The following is an 18,458-nucleotide window of genomic DNA, read 5'->3' on the forward strand; positions in this document are numbered from 1 at the left end:
AAATACATACTGAATTCATATTCATCCTCATTTATGCACTTGAGAATAATGACACTTAATGCCCATTTTTTATTCTATCAAAAGTTCTTTGACTTCATAAATCAGTGAGTATACAAAGAATCATTGAGGTAAAAAGAGAAAAAAGAGGCAAAAGATTAAAAAATCTAGGAGATGAGAAAGTTGGCTGTGAGACTTTGTTTCCTAGTAGTAATGACAGGGAAACTACCCCCATGATATGCAAACATTGCTGCCCATAATAGACATGAACAATGACAACATCATAAACTTGCTATTTTTGAAGTGGGGATCTAATCAGCTCTCCTACCCTTAGACAAAGAACTACAGTCTGCTAATAGAGAGACTAAGTCTTCACCAGGATGAGGTCCCCAGTTGGCTCTCCAATACCAAGTCAAAAAATCATTACAGAAAAGCAATGGTAAATAGACTCAGTATGGTATAGTTATACATTTATATTACATGCATTTATAAACATTTAATGATAATTAAACAAAACAAAACAAGATCAAATATTAAAAAAAATAGATTTGAAGACATATGTTTTGTCAGTTCCATAGCACTTTAGCCCTTATGAGTGGTATTTGTCTGTTACACACTAAAATGGGGGGAAAATGTGGTTTTATTCACAGGCCACTATCATGCTTTGTTTCCACAGAAAGATGTGAGGACCAAATGGGATCATGAATAAAGGAAGCAACTAAGAGTGAGAATCAGAGACATCTATGATCACACTAAGTCACAATGTTTCTGAAAGGAGGCTGTGCAGCATGAGAAACCTTCAGTCTGGTTGCATCATTATCTACTTCCTACCTTGCCCTCAAGAAGGACACCCAGATGGGAAAAGGAGCAAGGATTCTTCAGTAGATTAATTGCTTCCTATTTCCTGAAAAAGACACCAAGAGATTATTTATTTTAGACTAGAATAAAATTGAAAGTTTACATTTAAAACCTCAAGACAGAAAATAAATACAGTATAAGAATGATTAGGAGTAAAATCCATGTATTTATTCAAAATCTAAATTTTCTAGGAATTGCAGTTGAAGTTTATGATAAATTTTCCCATGTGTATACTACTGTTCATACATTGGATTGCACATAAGAAATTTGCATAAAATTCAGTACAATAATGCACTTAATTTTTACCTCATAGTGATAAAGTATTATCATCTCATGGCCATTAAATAGTAATGAATTTTAAATGGAAATATAAATGAAAGCAAGGTGTTGGTTACTGACACCTCTAATAAATGAACTCATGGAACTAGGACTAAGACAAGAGCATTTTTATGACTTTTAGGACACTGTAGTCCAGGCTAGCTTGGACTGCAACACAATGCCACCTTTCTTGAAAGTAAGAAAGTCATAGAAAAAAAAAAGGAAAAACAAAAATAAAGATAAGTGCTAGGCAGCTTTGTAATGTAAACCTGTAAACACAGGTATCAGAAAGTCCAGGCAGCTTTATAAATTCAAGCACAGGTCTACAGAGCAAGTTCAAGGCCAGCTTGGTGATACTTTATCTTGAAATAGATTTTTTTTAACTATCTACAGATTTGCATAGTGTGTGCAAATCCCTAAATTCAATTATGAACATTACAAATAATAAAATTTAAATAAATAAAAATGAGGTGAAAATATACCATGTGAAATATCACTATTTATTGTAGCCAAAGTTGTCATATAGACATATTATTTTTTAGGCTTTATGGAGATAAAATGATAAATCTGTCTGAAAAAATACTTAGATAAGTATGTGTGCTCCATAATGTCACACAAAATGGTGACATAGAGACATGTCTTCCCACACACCAATTGTTAAAAGAAAGGTAGACTGGAAAGAACAGACAGAGTCATAGGGAGACAGGGATTTTATAAGGACACAAAATACATCAATTTTTTCTATGACTTAAACATTAGTTTTCTTTTTTTCTTTGAATCTATAGAATTAGTCTGTGGTGAAATTGCCAAAGAAACTTAGGGGATAGTGTAATGAATGTTTTGTAACCATTAATAGACCATACTTAGAATATTGTCCATGAAGAAATAAAAAATAAGATACTTTTATACTTTGTATATCATTACTAAGCCACATCTATAGCAGGAAACACGTCTGGTGCACTAGGTATATCATTCTGTGGTGCTCATAACCAGAGCTTCTACACTTTTGTTCTCAAGCAGAAACCTACCAGTCCCTACCATGACAAAACACTATTCCCAAGGGAAATTATAAAAGAAAGCATGGACTCTGGGGTCACAGTTCTGGAGGGAAATATACTCCAAAAGCATTATGACAGGTACCATGGCAGCAGGCAGACAGATGTGATATTAGAGAAGTAGCTGAGAGCTTACATCCAATCCATAAGTACCATAAGCATGAGGCAAATAGAAGAGGAAGAGGTAAATGGACCTGGTGAGGACGTTTGAAGCCTCAAAACCTATCTCCATTGACACACATCCTCTAATAAGGTCACACTTCTGAATTCTTCCCAAGTAGTTCCACCAACTGGGGACCAAACATTCAAATATAGGAGCATGTGGCAACCATTTTCATGTGAACCACCACAATACCACATTTTGTTGTTCCAGTAACAGAGGGGTAAATTTAGTTGCTGTACACAGGTTAAATTCTATGTTAGGTGGGAAAAAAAACAATAATAAAGTTTAAGGCTTATGTAGGCAGTCCCAGTCATCTCTGGTTTACCCAATTAACTGTTCATACGTGCAAGCTGCTTGATAAGGAATACATTGTGTGACATTGTAACTAACAGCCAAGTTGATGCTCATTTTGGCATTCACATCAAATTGCACTTTGCTGCTTAGCTTCATTAGTAGTGCTGTGTTTTATTCACTAAGTTTCTTTTAAGGTTTTATTTTGCATTTTCATATGTACATGATAGTTTATAGTGTTGCCATCTTGACAGGATCCATAATTAACTTGAATACAGATCTCCAGAAAGGCTTGTGAGAGATATTTTAGTTCAGGCTGATAGAGAAGGACAGACACTCTCCTCTACATAACAGCCAGACTCACTGAAAAGGATGCAGTGAGTTGAGCAACAGCATTTATTGCTTTCTGCTTTTTGATTGTGTGTACAGTGTGACCATCTTCCTGCTCTGGCCTCCATACTTTGCCTGCCATACTTTCTCTGAATCTCCAATAGATTTCAGAACAAGAAGAAACCATTTTTTTCTTATGTTGAACTTTTGAGGAATTTTGTCACAGCAATGAGAAAGCTAAATAATCCCAAGTACAAGTATCCAGAGATATCTGAGTCTTCTCAAATATCCAGAATAGAGATTGGATAATGGGCCCACTGAAGCACAATCCATCACCTAAAATGTACACCTTAATATTAAGGTCAATAGCATGATGATATAAGATATCTATAGGGCTTGTTTCCAGGTTGATAAAAAACCCCACCATGGCCAAGGCAATTTACAGAAAAAAAATAGTTTATTGGATGGTTACAGTGCAGAGGGTTAGAGTCCATGACCATCATGGTAGGAAATACAGCAGTAGACAGGCAGGCATGTCATTGGTGCGGTACCTTAGAATGTACATCTTTAGCTACATGATGGAGGCAGAGACTGAGAGCTAACTGGAAATCAGAATATACTTATAAAACCTCAGTGTCTGGCCCTAGTAACACACCTTCTTCAAGAAGGTCATACCTCCTAATCCTTCTCAAATAGCTCCATCAACTGGTGACCAAGTATTCAAATATATGAGTCTATGAGCCAAAGGGGAGCCAAAGAACACATCACATTCCAAACACACACACACACACACACACACACACACACACACACACACACACACACACACACACCAGAGAGAGAGAGAACTTATTTTCAATATGACTATATGCTTTACTCCTCATTTTGATCTCAAATACCATAATTCTGATATTTTGGTTTTTTGTTTTTGTTTTTTGTTTTTTTTGGTTTTTCGAGACAGGGTTTCTCTGTGTAGCTTTGCGCCTTTCCTGGAACTCGCTTTGGAGACCAGGCTGGCCTCGAACTCACAGAGATCCGCCTGGCTCTGCCTCCCGAGTGCTGGGATTAAAGGCGTGCGCCACCACCGCCCGGCTGATATTTTGGTTTTAATCAGAATCTATTTAAAGTTTTAATCAGAAGCCAGTTGTAACATTGTTTCCAGTCTAAGTCATGGTTTATGTAATATTTAGAACTGTAACTCCTTCGTCTGAAACCATGCCTTAAGTATTGAATATATATATATGTTCCGCAGTTCTCCTTTTCATATTTCCTATAACAAAGTGCATGAAAAATCCCTATCTTCAGATCATAACTCAGTACAGCATTATATGTAGAGAAGAATTTTACTATAGCAGCAAAGACTTGCTGTTTGCCGTATGTCGGAGGCTTTGTTGCTGCTCATATATTATGTATAATTTGGAAGGCAAGTAAACCCAGGAAGAATAGACTGTGTTTCACGGGATGGGTTTGGGTTTTAACTCCTCTGCAATTTGTTCATGGTGTCAAAATTAAGAAACTGAAGGAGGCTAATACCATTGAACAGATATACCAAAGGGACTCAGAATAAAATGACAATGTTGTATTTTAAATGCATTTCCAAGTCAAAACAGACACTAATTATTATTTATAAGTTGTAACTGTAAGTTTAAAATTAGGGGAAAATGCACAGATATTAAACATGTAATTCATTTAGTTGTAAAAATTATGAGTTTGGCAGTGAAAAATTAGAAAGAGAAAACATTGCAATGAATTATACTGTATTGTACTATATTTAGAATCAATATAGTTTGGTCATTATTTGATAGAAACAATTCATTCAAATAGGTAGGAAGATGATAATTTTCAATTAGTCTGATATAATTATTATGTTCCTAAATTGATAAAGCCATAAACTGCCACGCCAAAATTATTATCTTTTGTTTTTCAAGACAGGGTTTCTCTGTGTAGTTTTGGTGCCTGTCCTGGATCTCTCTCTGTAGACCATGCTGGCCTCAAACTCACAGAGATCCACCTGGCTCTGCCTCCCAAGTACTGGGATTAAAGGCATGAGCCACCACTACCCGGCTTTATTATCTTTATACCCATAGATGGATGCTTCTCTCAACCATCGTTAAAGAAACTCTGTGCTTTAAGTGTTGACTACTTCAAGACTCACATTATGTCAAGAGCAGAAAATAAGAGGCTGTGAGGTGTTCAGCTTTAAATGGAATATCTATATCCCTTTCCATTTCCCACAAGGCTCAGGAACCATCAAGGAAGAAGATAGAAAGATTGAAAGAAACAGAATTACAGGGATGCCTGTATAAGAGTAATTGCAGAACATGACAAAGCTGTGAAGTATATATACTCACAATGTCTGTGGCTGCATACACAAAACCTATATAAAATTAATCCTGCCAAAATCCCAGCACAGCTGGGATAAAGATTTATGACTTCCGAATCCTAAGTAAGAATGTATTGGCACTCGATGACAACTAAGTGACGAAGAGTCACATGTCTTAAGACATGCTACCCCTGACAATCTACCTATGCTGTCTAGTGGACAGGTCTACACCTATGCATATACAGACAGCATGAACTAGATTTAGTGGGTTTTTAAAAAACAAATATTGGAAAGAAAAAGAAGTTGGTGACAGAAGAGGAACTGGAGAGCAAGACTTAGGGCAGTGTATTTGTTCTGAACATACTACTTGCATATATAAAGTTCTCATACAGTAATTTTTAAAATGTTTTTAAAAAAGAACAAGATCAATCACACAGACAAAGAGCACCATTGTAGAAGTAACTGTCTTATTCAATAAGAAACACAGAACCAATGCAAAGATGAAAGTCCACGCGGTCAGAGCTAAGAGCCTTACCCTTCACTCTGTAGCTAACCACTTCAGCCAAGAGAACTACTTCCTATGTGTTTGTCTTTATATAGACTTTCTGTTCTGCCTTCTCATTGGTTGTAAACCCAACCACATGACTGCCTCGTCACTGCATGTCTGCACAGACCTCCAGGTCTTCTATGGTTGGTATTGAGATTAAAAGCATGTGTCTCCATGCTGGCTGTATCCTTGAACACACAGAGATCCGCCTAGCTCTGCCTCCCAAGAGCTGGGATTAAAGGCGTGCACCACTACCGCCCAGCTTCTGCGATGGCTTGCTATTAGCTCTGACCCCCCAGGAAACTTTATTTATTAACATACAAATAAAATCACATTTCAGTACAAATAAAATATCACCATCAGTAGGACCAATGCAGGAAATATAAATTGATTGAGAGCAATATTCTTTGTTATGTAAAATCTCTTCACAAACCATTTAAATTATGCGTAAGAAATCTGTATAAGTGTGGGGTTTGGACAACTAGTAGTGTGTCTGCTAGCATGCAGAAGGCTCTTGATTAGAACTCTAGGACTGCAAAGCAAAATAAGAAATCAAAGATACAATAGCATAAAGAAATCTAAGTCATCAATTACTGTTGAACCCTGAGGACCTTTACAATGTTTTACTTTGACTTACTATGTTAGGTGTGTTCTTTTCATACTTTGCCTTTATTTCAGGAAGAAGCTGGAAAAATACTGCAAAACACTCAGTAACTGCATATCTAGGGAAATAGCTATAGTCTCTACAATGATTCTTTTGAATACACTTTTATTTTAGGGCATGCCGGTATTTGCTAGAATGCTACACTGACAGAGTGGCAAGTCACATACAGACATCATTTCAGTTTCTGCAGTTAACATCGATCAATCTGCACAGTTACCACTCCTATCCTGGTAGATTTCAAACATGTCTGGAGAACAGCATAAGTAAACAGAAACCTACACACAACATTGGTGGGGAATAGAGAAAACAGCTTCACACTGTAACTATTGTGTTTTTTCAATAAAATGTGTAACAGTTTCAGCAATAGTCTAGGGATATAAAATTTACTTCAAAGTGATGGAAAACCATAAGTTAATCATTAGTATCAGTCAATACTAAGAACTGAAAGAAACAACGGAGAGAAAGACATTAAGAGACCAGCCAGGTAAGCTTCTATTAGGTAGTATTATATCGGATATAGTTGATATAATTGAATAATTGAGGGTTTTCCACTGACTAAAATAAGCTTAGTAATTGTTAATCTACCTACAGGAAATGGACTCAAGAAAGTGTCAATATTAGGAAGCTGGTTAGATATTAGCAGGTTTGAAGGACAGTGTGGCCAAACTACTCCCTCATAATCAACAGCTTATAAAAACAAGGACTGGAATTGTTGAACTCTTAAAGTACTTGTCAGAAGAGTGTGACTCCAGTCAGTCTCTGACCCTCAGGGGAGATGTGACCTCCTAACTGCCTTGGAGGTTATTAATTTATATTTATATACATCCAATTGCAGTATTCCCAAACCTTTTATTTAGATAGCAGGAGCCTTTACCCACCATTGTCTCCTCCTATAAAAGGCAGTCCAGAAGAACATGCCATTTCCCTGGAGAGGAAAAAGTTCTTCAGAAAAAGCTGATCTGGAGGCTAGAAATAGTATAAAGTCTGCCTGAAATGGAGATTGGGCAAAGATCTCTTTAGCTTTTGTCCTCTTGTCCCTCAAGAGTGTTCCAGTTTACCTTACAATAAACTCAGCCTGCATTTTCCTCTATGTTCTGTGTGTGTCATCTGAGTTATTTTAATGGAGATCACAAAAGTGGGGAGCTAAAAAAGAGTTCTTACCAAGATTCTGGGGATATCTAGACTTTTTTCCTGGCCCATTTCACTTAAGTTAATAAGCCTTTATTCATCCTAAGCTTTTAAATATACAAACAGACAAACACACATTTAAAAAAAAGAAGAAGAAAGTCAGAAAGAACATTCCTTAAAGCAATTTGCCTAAAGGGCTTTGACATTTAGAAAGCTATACTTTTTACCTTACAGTTTCTGGTCCCAATTGCACTATTTTTATACTTTTATTTCTGGGTTTATTTAGCAAAAAAAGCAGAGGTGGCAGAGGATTCAGTCTGAGAGTTATTCTCCAGGGCATATCTGCCAGTATTTTATTTTCCCAATACATCTTATTTTAAACTGTAGCAGCACAAAGATTTGAAGCTCCATTCCATGAAGTGCAGATTCTCATGTTTGCCACTGTGCTTTCTCCAACATCCCGACATAATCAATCACTTGAGTCTCAACTGGAGTCCCAGTACAGGGGCAATCAAGAAGCTTTCTTTACTCCCGGTTGTCAGCTGAAAGGAGGGAAATCAACATGGAATGAAGATATATCACTGGATATTTAAAGCACACTTTAAACATGGAGGGAACTAAAATATATACCTGTGTATATAATCACACTTAAGGTCAGGCCTTGTGCCCAGTGGTAGGTGAACATCACACAATGAACTCAATGGCAATTTTGTAGAATTATTTTGTTTTGTCTCGTATTGCTTTGTATGGGCAATTTTTAACTTATTGGTCTTTTACTTATATTATATTTGTATATTGTATGTTGCTTGTTGATATATTTGCTTGCATAAAACACCAACTTTGTGTTTTTGCGTGTATATTATATTTGTATATTATATATATATATATATATATATATATGCTTGTATAAAACACAATTTTGTGTTTTTAGGTATTTTTTCTTGTGTATGTGTGTGTAGGCATGTGTGTCTGTTTCTTGTGCTTTTTTATTTTTTATTGTTTTTTATCTTTTTTTTTAAAACTTCTGGTTTATTTGTTTTTTTTTTTGTTGCCTTCTAAATAAAGAGAGAAAAAAGGTATGGGTTTGGATAGATGGGGAGTGGGCAGTATCTGAAAGGAGTTAGGGAGGGAAACAGTGATCTAATTATATTATATTAAGTTTCAAGAAAAAAAATGAGAAGTCACTTAAACTGAAGTTTTAAATAAGAAAAGTTAAATATAAATATGAAAATGTAAATCACTGTATCATATCAATTTGACTTATATTAGGTCTATACAGTTTCTTGTTGTCGAAAAAAAAGATTGTTAAAACAAAGATGCATCTCTCCTTATTAAATAATGAATTATATACACATCACAATTAACATGATGTGGTTCTCAAGTAATAAGACCTGACAGCATGCTGGATGCAGACATTCTCTCCCACGTCCATCTGGCAATCTTAGTGGCCTTGCATGTTATCAATTGCCCTCCTTCAGGGGAAACCAAACCTCTATTTTTCTGTTTCAGCAGGCATTAGTTTCAGAGCCAGGGGTAAGTTATATATCTGCTTCTACAGAGAGGGAGGAGATTTCCTCCCAGCATATTACATTTCAAAGACATGGCTGCCAGGCTCTTGAGAAAGGCTCTAGCATTTAGAGTTATATATAGACATTTCATTTATAGATACTTCTTTTCATTTTTCTTGTATTGTAGAAATTTTTATGGAACAGAATCTGATCATCATAATAATTATCTATGACAATTTATAAAGGACATATAAATTTCTCACAAATTAATATAATAATCTTAGTATTGCTTAAAACATTCAATATTTTCAAAAGTAGATAAAACTATTCATAGAATTGCTTTACAGCCAGGGACCTAAAATCCCCTTTGTTCTGATTGCACTGTTTCAAAATCCATTACTTCTCAACACCATATCTGAAATAATCTGACTATAACTGTATTGTATCAAAAGCTGTGTCTCTTATTCACCAAATAATTGATTTTTTTTATTTATTTGCTTTTTACTTTCTTGGCAGTAGACAGGAGTACCTTCACTTTGATTATACTTAAAGAGGTCTGAGTAGATTGCTTTCCATTCAGGAGTTGTTCTTTTTATTTGCCATTTCCCGGGTTCCAGATTATTTACAAACCACTTAATGTTCCATTCTGAGTAAAAAAGAATTTCTCATTATAAAGGGAGACTTCCAAATCAGAACAAGTAGAACAAAATGAAAAATCCTTTGAAGTACAGTTCAACTTTTATGTTTATTGTATTCTAAACTTAAAAAGCACCTAAAACCCTGTTTTAATACAAAGCAAAAAAATGAACCTTTCATTTTTTTAAGGCAGAGACAAATATATAATGAAATAGGGCAAAGAAAAATATTTATTAAAACCCCAGTTATATTTGACTAAAACTCTAAGCTAACCCATTTTGTCTTTATGTAAAGTGTTGGTACAAATAAACAACTACATACTTGTAATTCCTCAAAGATGAGGTTCAACTTGAATAAAGTAAGGCATTTAGAAAGCCTTAGAAACTGTAAATTTTGTCTGACTACATATAGAAAATTCTCTTTCTGTTTCTTTTTACTCCCTTCTCATTTCTTTCACCAAATGAGAGCACCTATATGTGGATGGTTTTGCTTAACAATGTACTTGATATAAGTCTCTACCATCCACAAGCTTAGTTGCTTAAAGCACTGTGCCTTTAAGCTAAGTATGACAACACATGTTTGCAAATCTGGAACTGAGAAACTGAATCAGGAGGATTGGAAATTTGAGGACAGCCTTAGATGCATGCTTAGTGAGATTCTTGTTCAAAACCAAACCAACTAAAATGTACATTTATTATCTAGGACTGTCTGTGGGGCAGATGCTGGTTGATGAACTGGTACCATGGTAAAATCTGATGGGCTCTTAACACACTTGGGTTCAGGATTATTTTTCTTGAGGGCTTTCTTGGTTATAGCTTCACAGAAGGCTTCAGTATGTTGTAAGATTTGAAAGAAAAAAAAGAGTGTTGGCAGATCTTTGGACTTCCCAGGCCCAGTTCACAAGGCCCAAAAGGGGAAGAGTCTGATGGAAAAATCTCAGTATTAAAATATGAACCACTCAAAGTGCCAGGACCCCACCACTGTATTTAGCTGGTGTGAAGCAATGCCTAGATTCTCTCTCTCTGTTCCAAATGTGTGTGCAGACCAATGGCTACCAGGAGAAGGGCGCGATCAGGCACTCCATAGTATCTATTCAACACCATAGCCAAAATATAGAGAGTTTTATAAACTTCTGCTTGTTCCCAATTCTTTGCCTGTAACAAAATAATTCTAACAGGTATTGATCAATATATTGACCAGCTCTATCCATTTGCCTGCAAATTATGCAATTACATTTTTCTTTACAGATGAATTAATATCTAGTATATAGAGGTAGCACATTTTCATTTTCCATTCATCATTTGATATGTATGTGCTTTATACTAATCTGCACACAAAAAAATCATATCCCTTTAATAAGTCATGAATCTAGTTGTTCTTATATCACAGAGAAGGAAAATGAGGTAAAAAGCAAAATAATACTGACAGAGACATATAATAAGTACTGATATCATTCTAGAGTATGAAGAAAATATGCAGAGTTTGTAGACTGTATTTTAGTGCTTCTGCCCTTATCTAACTGCTTCACAGCATGTTGGTGCTATCCAGGGAAACAAAGCCATTTTAAGCCATAGAAACATGTTGCAACATCAAGGAAAATGTATTTTTGAATCATCAAATAGTCCTTTGATTTTATTAGAGGAAATGCCTACTCTCAGATTGATTGGAGAAAAAACATATATATGCATATAGCATGTATATGTATTATATGATGTACATATTGTGTGGTTTTATAGTATAATACACATACCATATGTAATGTATTGTTAATTATATCAATTATATGTTACATTGTAATATATGTATTAATTATGTATTGCAATTATTATACATAATTTATATAATGTATTTTATTATTTGCTATATAATATATAATCATATTTCATATTACATATTTTATTTTTGTACTATACAAATTTGTATTATGTATAGTATATAAATTATAATATAATGCATTATATTATATATCTTATATTTGCATATTATAAATTGTATATATTATATATTGTATATAAAATACAGTATATTGTATGTGTAATATTTATAGTACTATCTGTTATATGAAACCTCATGCTGTATAAGATGTATTATAATATAAAATGTGTTATATTAATATAATTAATAAAATGTATAACTAATAGAATAAAAATATAATATCACACAGTTTATAGTGAAGAATGTGTTATTGTATATAATATGTTTTATATACATTATCCATGGACATAATATATGTGTATGTAAAATTATATATATATATATCACATTCACACACATATATTTATTTCTCAACAATTAATTAAAAAAAGATACCATGAATTTGGAAGATTGCAAGTAGAAATTTATAAGAGGGTTATGGAAAGGAAAGAGAATTGGAAATTTTTGTAATTATGTTATAACCTTAAAATAAAGGAAATAATTAAAAATTCAATTCTCTAAAAATAAAATAAAAAAGGACTGAAGTCTATTTTCAAATGTATTCACCATCCTTAACTACCAGAAGAATACAAATTAACACTACCTTTGATTTTATCTTATTCTAATCAGAATGGCTAAGACAAAAAATAAAATGTTAACAAGTGATGGTGTGAATGTTGGGAAGTGAAATTTTATTTACTGCTGGTGCGAGGGCAATCTCTTATGTTCCATAAGGAAATAATTTAGTTCCTAAAGAGGTCAGAAAGAGATCTACCATGAGATTCAACTGTATCCTTCTTTCATGTGTACTCCAAATACTGCACATCCTACCACAGAAATGCTTGCTCAGCCATTTCATTGCTGCTCTTATTCATAATAGCCAGAGAATAAAAATAGCCTATATATTCATTATTGGATGAAGGGATAATAAAAAGTGGTACATTTACACAATTGATTAGGATTCAGCTATTAAAAAAATGAAATTGTGAAATTCATAAGTAAATAATTAATTCTAGAAAAAAGTTGCTCTCAGAGAAATGACTCAGCAAACAAAGCAAACATTGCATGTTTTCTCTCATTTGTTTACATAAAATTTTAATATTTAAATATGTTTTCCTCATTTGGAATGCCCACAGAGTTCAGGGAGTTAATAATGGGTCAAGAAAAGTGACATAAAAGGAGAAAGGGGAATCATGAAATACCTTTAAATTTTCCACTCAGGAATGTAAATGCATACCTACATAATTTCACATGCATACAATATATAAATTTAAAAATATTTAATAGTATATAAGCCAGCAATTATTTACTATAGAATTATGATATAATTGAGTATCTCAGAATTTGGATCTAACTGATCAAGAGATGAAACTTCTTAACTTCTAAACAACCTGCCACCTCCATCTCTTATAATCTTTTATAAACATTGAAATAAGGAGAGGGAGTTTCTATATTTCGGACTTAGGTGAAAACAGATGATGTAGGACTTGGAGATGTCTGCCCATCCAAATCTTTTGCCAAGCTAATTTGTCTCTAGATAATATACACACTCACAAAATAATTATTTGGGGGTACAAATACATATTAAGTAATAGGCTCCGTGAAAAATCAGACTCTAAAAATATGAATAGACTATGTAATAACTTAGAGCCATTTGTTTTAGGATAAATAATTGCAAAGCCCGTTCCTACTCTGATCTCCAATGTACACATTTGGCTTCCATTTGCATTAGTGAACTCTGGTAACAGTGATTCTTACAGGACAGTAGACAAGGAAAACAGTACATTATTAAGAGTTTCATTACATAAAAAAAATCACATTAAATTCATCCACCAAATAAGTTACAAAAGATGTCATTTGGGAGTATTCGTAATAGCAATAATTTATCACAATATAGTTATATATATATATGTATATATACATATATGTATTTATATATATGACTGTTTTGTGGAGAAGAGAAAGAAACTAAGAATTATTCAAAACATGAGTTTTTTAAAATATATGTACTTTAATGTTAACCAGTCACTATTATTTAAAATGACCTCCATTTTCAGGCTAATTATAATTTTTAATCTATATTTCCCATTATCATTCTGAATGCTTTCTTTTTTTTTCCTGAATGCTTTCTTAATTAAATCATTTTGTGTATGTATCTTGATGAAGTTCTCTGATTCACTACTTTATGTACTTCATTTATAGCAATTTGATAATATAAGGAATACAATTCAAGTCTTTATTTTTACTTTGATGAAACAAAGTTAATCAGTGCTCTGTTAATTTCTGTTTTGCATTATGTGTTTTGATCATATCACCCCCAAAACTCTTACCAGATCACACCTCTCGCTCATCTCCACCAAACTGTGTTCTTTTTTCTTCATCTTTTCAAGATCAATTTATGATGACAAGCATATTACTGAATGTGTCTTATTTCACTAGGGCATGGTCCTCTTACAAAGGGCAACACTCTTGGTGAAAACTGACCCTTCCTTTACTAGCAGCTAACAATTTCTAGTCGATGTCATTTCCGTATGAGACCATACAAGCACATGTCCTCACACATACACCCAAAAACTTTACAAGGTGGGAGGAAAAATCACAGTCTACAAGCCTCAGTTCTCAAAGGTAATCATCAATAATATTGGATGTACCTAACTATTATTTATGAAAATATGTCTAAGTACTTTAAATAAGAATGTATACCCTAGTTTATTGTTATAAAGAAGTGTGTCCTTTATTTTAGAAGAGTATTAATGTTCTCTAACCAAACCAGAGGTGTCAAATAGATGTGTCAGCATGCTTCTCCACTTCAGGTAAAACTTGACAAGTATTACACACAAAAAGAGGCCACCAGGCTGGTGAGATCATGGCAGGATAAGTCAATTCCACGGTCAAGAAGGTTAGGGAGCTACAAACATACTTTCACTTCCAAGTCACCGGGAAGTTGTCCTAAAATAGGACTGATATGATTAAGAGGACTTGCTGGGGAGTCCCTGATGTTGTTAGCTACTGCCTCTTTCCAGGTGAACCCAAACCAACAACAACAACAACAAAAAAGCAAACAAACAAACAAAAAAATGAGAAAACCATCTTGACGTACAGATAATGAGATTTCTTTCCCAATTCAAAAAAATAAATAAATAAAATAAAATAAGACACAGACACAGCCGGCCCTTTTCCTTTATTCCAAACTCTCTTGCTTTTTATCTATATGAATAATGGAATCCCCAACAACTATAAAAAAGAATAGGAACTCCCTAGCTCTTTGCTGAAAAACATAATCTTAGGATTAGTGTAACAACTGACCATCTTTTCCATTATTAATTTAAGGTAAAGTACTCCAGGATAGGATTGATAATCTTTTAATATGAGCAGCTGGGCTAGGCAAATTAGCCTGCTCTAGACCATCTCAGTAAAACAAAATAAATGTTTCCTGAGGAACAACACTAAAAGTTGATCTTTGGCATACACACACACACACACACACACACACACACACACACACACACACATACACACACACACATACACACACACACACACACCACAAAAGACTCATTAATAAAACGTATTCCTTGATTGCACACATACACAAAGATATCCTCTAATCAGACACTTTTTCTGTCTCACCCTGGTCAAAAATCCCACAGCCACTTTTAAAATAATCATTCAGAGGCTTAATATGAATTACAAACTATCTGGTCTATGGATCAGACTTCTTTCTAGCTAGTTCTTTCATGCTAAATTAACCCATTTCTGTTAATCTACGTTTTGCCACACGGCTTCATGGCTTTACCTGTGTTTGCATTATATCTTACTTCCCTCAGCAGCTCTCAGCATTTCCTCAGTTCACCTTCCTTCTCCCCATATCTTTGCTTAGATTTTCCACTTGGCTCTATGATGCCTTGCCATAGACCATAGTAGCTACTTTATTAACCATTGGTAACAACACATATTCATAGCATACAGAAAGACCATTCCACAGTACTTCTCCTTTCTGTCTAATCAAAAAGGAAGGTTTTAACTTTAACATAGTAAAATTATATATAACAAACAGTTATCATGCAAAAATTACAGTTATAATATCTTGTCTATTTGTTTTTGGCAAAATTAAAGAAAATATTCTATCATCTATCCTATCCTTGTGAATCAAAAATTTTATATCTAATTTACCTTTTCTCATAAATAAGGAAAACTATAATTATAATTATCTAGTCTTCAACTCCATCAAAGATCCCAGAAGGACATAATACTACCTAAGTAAACAAGAAGAACATTGTAAGCAACTTCCAAAATTCTAGAAATGACAGAGACATCTGGCTACCTGGACAGTCATTCAAGGTTCCTCTGCAATGTTGGGGCATCCATCTTCAGCCTACAGGCCTAAAGTCTCTGGCAGACTTTTCAGTGAATCAGGAAATTTGAAAACTGTCTATTGGCAAATCTATCAATTGTTTTCTTCTGTATCCTGCAGAAAGTCTGGCAGTTTCTTTTGTGAATCAGGAACCTGAAAAACCATCTCACCCTGTTTTGTCAAAGCTCAGTGGTCACTTTCCCATGGGGCCTGCATGTCCTATTTATTTATTTATTTATTTATTTATTTATTTATTTACAGTATTTTTATTTTATAATTAACTTAATTTCACATATCAGCCACAGATTCCCCCTTCCTCCCTCCTCCCAGCTCCCAGCTCTCTCCCCCAATGTAACCCCCACTCCCACCTCCTCCAAGGCAAGGTCTCCCCTGGAGAGTCAGCCCAGCCTGGCAGACTCAGCCAAGGCAGGTCCAGTCCCCTCCTCCCTACACCAAGGCTGAGCAAAGTGTCCCAGCATAGGCCCCAGGCTCCAAAAAGCCAGCCCATGCACCAAGGACAGATCCTGGCTCTACTGCCTGGGGGCCTCCCAAACAGTTCAAGCTAATCAACTGTCTCATTTATCCAGAGGGTCTGGTCCAGTTCCTTGGGGGTGCCTCTGCCATTGGTTCACAGTTCATGTGCTTCCACTAGTTTGGCTATTTGTCCCTGTGCTTCCTCCAACCATGACCTCAACATCTCTCGCTCATACAATCCTCTGGTTTCTCTTCAGATCATATAAATCTTTCACATGTCCAATTTATACAACATACTGTTAAGCAGTCCAGACAAGAGTAGTTTCTTACTCAAATGGCTAGACTTGCCATATTGAAAGCAAACTCCATAAGGAGTTTCTTCCATGCCCATCATCTCTGAAGTGAATTGGTGCTGCCAGGAGCAGATGTGTCTCCATGTCATGAAAAACCTTACATTGCTGGGCAGTGGTGGTGTATGTCTTTAATCCCAGCACTCGGGAAGCAGAGGCCAGTGTATCTCCATGAGTTCAAGGCCATCCTGGGCTACAGAATGAGTTCCAGGAAATGCTCCAAAGCTACGCAGAGAAATTTTGTCTCAAAAAAAAGAAAGAAAGAAAAAGAAAAAGAAAAAACCCTATGTTAACAAAATAGTTTAAATGTCATATTCTATAGATCTTTGAAGTATTTGAAAACCATCTATCTATCATCTATCTATCTATCTATATCTATATCTATATCTATATACACAATCCTGAAAATATACCTAACATATCTACAAATTTGATTGTTACAGATTACTAACTACTAAGCTATGTTTTTTGGGGTATCCTAAATAGTTTATAATAATAGCTTTCAAAAATTAGAACCTTACCTTATATTTTAAATAAACTGCTAAATAAACTGCATAGGTACAGTACCTTAAAGAAAATAGAAACATATATACAATATATTGTAACAAAAATAATCTTAATTTTGTATCAATATACAAAAATCCTTTAAACAAGAATAGAAACATACATATAGTGCAAAAAAATTAACTTTAAATTTGAATCACTATATCAAAATCCATGCCAATGTAAAATATCTGAGGTTAACAGTTATCTTTTTATCCTATATTCTTATATTCCCTTAAATTATAACAAAAATCCATAACCCACCAAATAACCAAAAACCACCTGCAAACTCTTGGAAATGTGGGTGTAGTTTTCTCGTAATGCTACCTGATGTCTATGGTGAAAGCATCCCCATGGGTCCTTGAGAAAATTTTGAGATAATGACCATATCACCGGTCAAGTGGCAGGAAGTCTCCCTTGATCAAATCTGATCCATCTTAACCTGGAACCAATCCACAGCTTCTTATTTCCTGTGGAGACAAAAGTGGTACCGCTTCTCCAAAGCAAGGCATTTTTTAAGTTTCAGTTTAGAAATATATTTTTTGACTTCTGTTTTAAAGTTAAGGCATTCTCAAAACATCTCGGCTAGTGTATGTCATCAGTTCCTCTGTCTCTCAGTAGCTGTTGTTTTTCTTGTCAGAATTTTAAAAAATTCAAAAAAAATGCACAATACTGTTCAAGACCCATACTCCCTGTATATTTCTCATCTCTATGTCACTAATTCTCTTCTTTATATTTCTTTACTTCTTTCTTTCAATACCTTACTTATTTTTAAACTATTCTATTCTAGAACTGTCCTTACCCTTTTTATTTCTTTCTTAATCCTACTCACATTGTAAAACACATTGGCACCTGTTTAGAGGCATTTTGGCTGGACATCTTTTTACTGTGTATCATTTAGCACTTTTTGACAGCATGAGCAGAAGCTGATTCTGCCATGCAGTGTGCTGAACAGCTTGGAGACACTTCTTTGTACCTCAGCCGGAATCTGCCATGCTCTAGGTC

The sequence above is a fragment of the Peromyscus californicus genome, unplaced genomic scaffold, assembly GCF_007827085.1.
Source record: "Peromyscus californicus insignis strain IS unplaced genomic scaffold, ASM782708v3 Scaffold_20__1_contigs__length_68692818, whole genome shotgun sequence".
NCBI lineage: Eukaryota > Metazoa > Chordata > Mammalia > Rodentia > Cricetidae > Peromyscus > Peromyscus californicus.